The 8,280-nt window shown below is 31.7% G+C and overlaps 1 pseudogene; it reads left to right on the plus strand.

Moving 5' to 3' along the window:
• LOC148938932 (uncharacterized) overlaps positions 1 to 4,863 on the plus strand; it is a 34,963-nt pseudogene extending 30,100 nt beyond the window's left edge.
• The last annotated feature ends 3,417 nt before the right edge of the window (positions 4,864 to 8,280 follow it).

Here is an 8,280-nt window from a genome sequence, read left to right on the forward strand (position 1 = left end):
CAAACTTGCGTAAATACAGAAGTATATTTATTTACTTAGGGGTTTCGGAGATAGGAGTATTTGGGACATGACATTTCTTTCCCAAAACTGGGTGTTTTGAAGAAAAACTAGCTAAAATGCCGAAAGTATTTGTCTTATTTAAACTCTCTTCTAATGTTTTGAAAACATATGATATAACTACAGAATAATCAAAAAAAATACAAAATGTCTGGAACTGTCTCTTAATTTTAGGAGAGGTTTGCCCTCTACTAGGTAATATTTTTTACTTCAACCTTGATGAAAACATATTTGATAAGACTTTGTAATTTCCAAAATTTCTTATGCCTGCAAATCCATCTCTTGCTAATTCCTCTTATTCTTGCAAAGTTCCTTAATTTTAAAAATTATATCTTTTTCAAACCCTAAACTAATCGATGGATTTTCTATATAAAATCTCAAGACCTTCGTAATGTTGTATAAATAGCAGACTTATTTTTCTTATGCATGTTTTTAGGGTATTTCTATTGTTACTTTTGCAGAAACTAAACATGCCTCTTCAAATGATTATATAGTATATTTATATTATCATACTATTCTTAATCCTATAATGTCCATGAAAGATACAGCCAATTTTTTGGTCAATCCCTATTGCATATCTGCTAATTGTAAATCTAATTGTCGCCATCTTAAACCATAGTCGAACATCAGCAATAACATTGGTATGCTTCATATAAACTGAGATTCTTCTGTTCATTTCAATATACAAAATGAGAATATATATCCAACAATTCCCTTGAAATTATGGCGGGGCGCGAAGGATATGTTTTCTATTCGTTCAAGTAAAACGACTGTCTTTGAAGAAAGATGCTTCATCAATAAGAGTCCCGTATGCTTTCAATTATTAGGATATTTAATTTTGTATCCTGATGTAATCCATAAACAATAGGGAAAACTTAGTTTCATTTGGAATTCTTATTTTTCTAAGAAAATGTTCAGCTCTTTGAAGAGCAGAACATTCCTCTTCAAATGCTAACACAATATGAAAATACTGTGATATTAACCGCTCACTGCAGCACTAAGGCACCTGAGGCCAAATTAGCTACGCATGCTTCTATATTTAATTTTATTCTAATCCCCCTTCTTTATACCCTCCCAGGAAGTTCCCATTTCCCTCAAATGTTGTGTAACGACATCCTCAACTCCCATTGGGACTAACTTATTTTTTCATGTGGCCCTAGATGGTTATCCGAGGAGGGTGACCTGTGGCAATCTATCATCTTTCGTTCGCGGAACATGTCCTATCCATCTCAACCTTTTTCTTATTGTAACCCTAGATAGCGACATTGACCCAATTTTTGGGGGTCAACTTACTGTTTGAGATACAGTCCGATGACCAAAACAATCAGTGGACTGGATTTTCTCTGGAAAACATCTAGAATATCCTACTCCGTTTTTTGAAGATTCCACACTACAAAACCATAGCTAACCACGACCATCACTGTTGTTTTCATTATCAGAAATTTGTTGACCAGATTTATCTTTCCAATCTTCCAAACTATTTTCAACTGTGAATAAATATACCGAGCCTTGGCTATTCTACTTTTAGCATATTCACTGCTCCCCTGTCTTTATAAATAATTGTAATTAAGTAAGTGAAGCTGCTAACTTGATTGATCTTATTGTTATCCAACATCAGCTTTTCACCTTCACTTGTTCCTTGTCTCAGCGACTTTGTCTTGTCACCATTAATTTTCAAAGCTATTCTTCCAACTCAGAATTTTTGCACCTTAAACTCTGAAAACCTCTAAAACCTCATTTATTCAGATAACATTCTAAACACGAATGTTTAAATCATCAGCATAAATAAATTCATAGAGAATCTACTTCCCCAATTTATTACGTATTTTCCCATTGCCTTCCTTTGTTTATTATTATCACATTTCTCTCAATATGTTATCAATCTTATATTAGTAATGAAAATGAAGTCAATCTTTTTACAATTTCTTCTAGTACATATACAGATTGTAAATCTCAATTTGATCCTAACCTTGAGTTGAACATCGATAGAGACAAAGGCATGATTCATGTATGCTAAAATTATTCTCAATATTTAAATATGTAAAATGTAAAGGTGTATCTACTACTTCCCTTGAAATTGTAAAGGGGCGTGAAGGATATGGTTTTATTATTTCTGTGTTAAATGGTGGCATTTTATGCGTTATACTTGGTTGATTAGAATCATGGAGTGTTTCATTTATTAAAATATATGATTGTCTCAATGAACTCCATGATAAAGCGGCAAATTTAATTTTACTTGGAACTCTTTTCAGACTTTTTATCTCTATACTGTCTTACTATTTTCTCAATTTTAATTGTTCTAATTTTAAAAATATGAAATATTGCTTTAGCTTGTTGTGCAAGGATTTACTTATACTTGTAAGTAATGTGAGCATTAAATAATTACCTGCATTTACTGGTATGTTTGCCTTTTATTTACTCATATTTGAATAAACCGCTTTGTAGTCACTTAATTTTTTACAAAAATAAAAGCGTATTAGGTTCTATTGATTTCAATATAATACTAAAAGCTAAAAATGGAGCAATATGATTAGGGTGAAGTCAGGTGCAAAACAGTAAAAATCTGGTTCATTAAGGCTAAGACTAAGGAGCAATGAGCCTTAATTTCGTAATGAGGACTTTATTAAAAATAGGGATTATTAATAAATTATTCTTCCTTTGATATTGATACTGGAGTACGACCTGGGCTTTATGCGGCCTGGATATCTGACAGAGATTTGACTGTTAACATTGGGTTGTCTTCGCCAGTTGCTTAAACTTGCTCTGTAGTTTTTTTATGGCCTAATATGATAGAAGCTTTAGGATTAAGACAAAGAGGACAAATGTTGGAGGTCAGGATTTTTGATTTAGCAAAATGCATAATTTGGAGATAATATGTTGTAGATTGTTGGTATTATCTGTGACATGTTTCGATTTTTCTTTTTGGCAACTAGCATAAATTATGTGTTTGTCGTTTGATAATCGGAATTGCTTTGAATTTTACCCAAAAAGCTCAAACATATTTGATAGTTAGAAGAGGTGGAGGGCACATTAGGTCATCTTTTATGTACAACTGAAAAATGTACAACTGAAAAATGGCAATTGAAAAATGCAAAATAAGTTTACTTTTGGAAAATTTAAGTTAAATGAGCTTCACTATAAATTTTATATTTGCTTTAAAGATAAATATTTGACTATTTTCATCAGTTTTGGCTAAGTCTTTTCATATTAGTTTGGAAAAATTCTTTTGATATTGTACAAAATTATTTAAAATAATATATACCACAAAGAAAATGTCAAAAATTGTTACACGGCAGTATATGATAATTATTTGTGTGTGCATAAACTGTATTAGTTGATGAAAATAGAGAGTTCTAATAGTCCCTCAAAAGCATATAGTAATATCTAATAGATGATCCCGCTTTTAGGCAGATTAATTTCTAACCTTAAGAGTCTAAATTTGAATGGGTATTGTGTTTCACAAGTTATTCTTAGACAGTTAGAAAAAATGTACTTTGGCTTTATTCAGTATCAGATGAATAAAAAATTCGTAGAGGAGTCAGAAATTTATTTCCAAATTTACATTTATAGACTAATTAACTACTGAAGAGTCAATAGAATTATTTACATTATTGTGTAAAGGAAAATTATTAATGGTGGGGTGATTAATTTTGAAAAAAGATGCATTATTTTAGTACTCCTTGTTGCAGTGTCCTATGATAATGGTATCATGTGAAATCATGTGGAATGTGGAACATCTAGCATGCCTGGTCTGACAAGAATATGTCGAAAAACAGAAACGAATTTTTATTGTCAACGTAAGATACGAAGTAACATTGGTGTATTTGCGGAAGATAATTTAGCAAAACATGAGGATATTCATGATGAAGAAAAATCTTTCAAGTGTAACGTTTGCGAGAAAACATTCAGCCGAAAGTCCACCCTATCTTATCATTGGAAGACTCATACTGGAAAAAAAACTTTCAAGTGTGATTTATGTAAGAAATGTTTTAATTCAAGTTTCAGTTTATATAAACGTCAGAGAATTCATTCTGGAGAAAAACCTTTTAAATTCGATGTCTGCAAGAGATGTTTTACTTCTAGTTCTGATTTAAATAGACATCAAAGAACTCACACTGAAGAAAAACCTTGCCAATGTGATGTATGTGAGAAAACTTTCAGCCATAAATCTTCCCTATCAAATCATCGAAGAACTCACTCTGGAGAAATGCCGTTCATGTGTAATGTCTGTAAGAGGTCTTGCATTTCAAGTTCCAATTTAAATATAAATCAAAGGACTCGTTCTAGAGAAAAACCTTTCCAATGCGATATATGTGAGAAAACATTCATCCAAAAGGCCCACCTGTCTATTCATCAAAGAACTCATACTGAAGAAAAACCGTTCAAATGCGATGTATGTCCGAAATCATTCAGCCATACAGTCCACCTTTATTTTCATCAAAGAACTCAGTATGGAAAAAAAACTTTCAAATGTGATACATGTGAGAAAACCTTGAGACGGAAATCCACCTTATCAGATCATCGAAGAACTCATATAGAGAAAAACCCTTCGAGTGTGATGTATGTGAGAAAACATTCAATCAGAAATGCACACTATCAGCTCATCAGAGAACTCATACTGGAGAAAAACCTTTTGAATGTGGCGTATGTAAGAAATGTTTTACGACTAGTACCAGTTTAAATTATCATCAAAGAACTCATCCTGGAGAAAAACCTTTCAAGTGTGATACATGTGAGAGAACATTCAGCCGTAAATCCTCCTTATCAGCTCATCAAAGAACCCCTACTGTAGATAAACCTTTCTAATACGATATATTTTCGAAAGCATTCAATCATAAATACAGGCTATCTGATCATCAAATAACCCGTTATGAAGAAAACTCGTTTAAATGTTATGTCCGTGAGAAATGTTCCGTGAAAAGTTCCGGTTCAAATAAACATCAAAAAAATCCCACTGGAGAAAAACCTTTCAAATGTGACGTATCTAATAAATGTTTTACTTATAGTGCAAATTTAAATTTACATCAGAGAATCCATTCTGGAGAAAAACATTTCGAATGTGACGTATGTAAGAAATGTTTTACTTCTAGTGCCAATTTAAATTATCATCAAAGAACTCATCCTGGAGAAAAACCTTTCAAATTTGTTAACAATCAATAAAGAATCCTTTTAAAATTCGCTCTAGCTTAACATGATGAATTTCATTTTTGAAAAGAAGCTTTCAAATTTTAAAACCATAAAGAACATTTACCTCAAGCTCCATTTACAATTCATGAGTGTTAAAAACAAATGGACTATGATCTTTGTATGTTAGAATCCATTTGCTTAGATCTTTAATTTATCTTAGAGTAAAAAACTCACGGTCAGTTGTTTCAGTCTATTTTATTCATGTTCATTGTTGATCTTGTTTTTCGGATTATTTGACTACTTGCTGTTTATTTAGAAATTAAATAAAAGTATAAAGTTTGATCATGTGTAAAAAAAAATATATATTCTATGTTCATTAATGCCGGTTAATCTGCTGAGAACGTGTTTTTTTTATATATTTGAATTAGTATATTTAATGCGTATTTTTGTTTCACGTTAGTGTAAACTACTTAAAACATAAAACTTCGAGACCTTGTGTCACTGGGATCTTACTACAAAGGGGTCCAAGAATTGATCAAAATGTTTTAGTTGGTGTATAGACTCATTCAATATGAGCTTTTCTTTATATTATAGAGCATTTTGATATATTTGAATGATTGTAAAAAACGAATGTTTTAGTGAAACCAGAGCTTTCTTGAGTTTTTTTTAGAGATTTTACATAGTATTGAAAAAATGTATTTATTGCATGGCTGGTAAAAGACTTTTGAGAGCTTCCCTGTTTGTTGTTGTGTTTTTTAGTTCTTGTGGGGTCGGTCGAAAACAGGAATGGCCGCCCTGAGGCATGTTAGAAACAGGTTTGATGCGGCCAAGTCACTTTTAAACAAAAATGAATTCTTGTCAAAAAGGAGCATGTTTGAGAGCTGACGTCAGAAGACTTGTTTTGTTTCTTAAGCTACTACGAGGGTGATGGCATGCCAATTTTAACACAAAAAGGTCTATTTCGAAATGTGGCACGTTTATGAACTATGTCAAAAAACTGGTTTCTGTTCTATAAGCTAACACGACACCAATGCCAAAAGTTCATTTTCATTGAATAATTATGGGCCTGCTGGAATTCAGTGGTAGAGTAAATATATATATATATATATATATATATATATATATATATATATATATATATATATATATATATATATATATATATATATATATATATATATATATATATATATATATATATATATATATATATATATTGTATGAGTAAGTAAATACAAAAAACATACCATCGTCCATATTACTATCTGGCTCCAATTTAAGAGGGCGGCAATCTGGCTCAGGCATTGCACATGCGTCTCTAGAAAATCTTTTCTCCATGAAGACCTTCTCTTTAAATATAAATAAATAATTAGTGCTTTCGATAAGATTATTATTCTCAACTGGTATAATATCATGAATTTATAAAGAAAATTTAAGGCAAATTTAGATAGAGAATTCAAGCCGATGATTTGATGGGAAATAAGCTCAAAAGAAGAAGACACACAGCTTTCAACGGAAATGACGGCAGAGTTTTCCTGTGTTTGTCATAGCACCATTGAACAGCTTACGGTAAATAACTATAATTAGAGCAAAAATAACTCGTGCCAAAGCAAAAAAAAAAAAAACAGATGCTTGGAGACAAATATGCACCAAATCAATATAAATTTTTGGATATTTAGGTATTACACAATAGTTCAATGCAAACGGGCAGGAAGAATATTTGCAGCTATGCTGAAAAAATTTAGCACAAAATTCCCAACGCACTGCAATACAAACTCTGCATGAAATTAAAAATTGAGCTCATATGTTTAAACTTAAAGAAACTTGAAGGATTTAGGTTGTAACTCCTCTCCCCGAAACACATCATACATAAGAAGGGTTTGAACCCTCCCCCCACCCCCATCCCACTTCTCCCTGACGGAGAACCTTTGCTATTAAACGTAGCATACGCTTTAGTAGGAGTATGATAAGTATTTACCCTATCTTGAAACTTTCAGATAAAACGTGAGCAAGCTCTGGGGACGGGTGACTGTTTACACCAGCAAGTTTTATAAAGGTGAGGTAGTAAGTTAGGACCAAAAAATACACATTAGAGACTCGAAGTAGAGGTGTTCGGCATACTCCTAAATATTAATACTTTTTTCAAAATAATTTCTGCGAGTTCTGCCTCTCCTAAATACTATCTCTTTTAGTGTTAAATTTGGTTCATTTCTTTCCTAGAGGTATTTCACAATTAAAAAAAAAAAATCACAGTCACATCTTTTTTATTATCAATATTGAATTTAATAATGCTTGAAAAAACTTATTACTTGAAGCAGGAAAAACTTAAATAGGCCATTTAATTATTTTTCACTAATACTAATCCATGCTATATTTTAATATTTAAAGAGACAGAGACAATTTTACATAATAAAAAAAGCAAGAAAAAGAATCCATAGTAGGAGTCGGCTGCAACAAGATGCGCAAGGAAACTGATTTAAGTGCCTTTTCCATTCAGAAAGTGACAAAAAGAAAGTATTCAGAGGCATTAAGAACAGAGGCACAGGGACTGCATAGGTCCTCGTCACTGTGTTTCCTTATATTTTACCTCCACGAGAGTCCTCCTTTTGGACGTGAATAAGGGGGGGGGGGGTAAAATTCTAATATTTCAGTCATTTGTTTTTTTTTATTATTCACTATAAGAATTATAAAGAAAAGTAAAAAAATAACAAGATTATATTGCTTTAGTAAAACCTACAAAATTATGGGTTACTGGCAAATCCCTGCCCACAATAACAGATAGTAAAAATATACGTAAACAAAATCTTTTCCTGAGTAAAATCAAATTTTATTCAGAACAAAATCCGATTCAAAAGTGAAAACTGTTGGTCACAACTAATAAAACAATATCTGGGATTGAAGAAAATAAACTTTCAGAAATTTCGAAAAAAAGCCTGAAATCCTTCAAATGAATAAAATGATTCTTTAAATAAAATAATAATATTAAGCAGGAAAACGTAAATAGGCCATATAATTATTTTTCGTCACTATCGTCACAGGACAACTCACATTGTTTATCACTTTCGTCACAGGATAACTAACTCCCCTCTCACACCC

The sequence above is a fragment of the Artemia sp. Qi Xiang Cuo genome, unplaced genomic scaffold, assembly GCF_049724085.1.
Source record: "Artemia sp. Qi Xiang Cuo unplaced genomic scaffold, ASM4972408v1 HiC_scaffold_29, whole genome shotgun sequence".
NCBI classification, from domain to species: Eukaryota; Metazoa; Arthropoda; class Branchiopoda; order Anostraca; family Artemiidae; genus Artemia; species Artemia sp. Qi Xiang Cuo.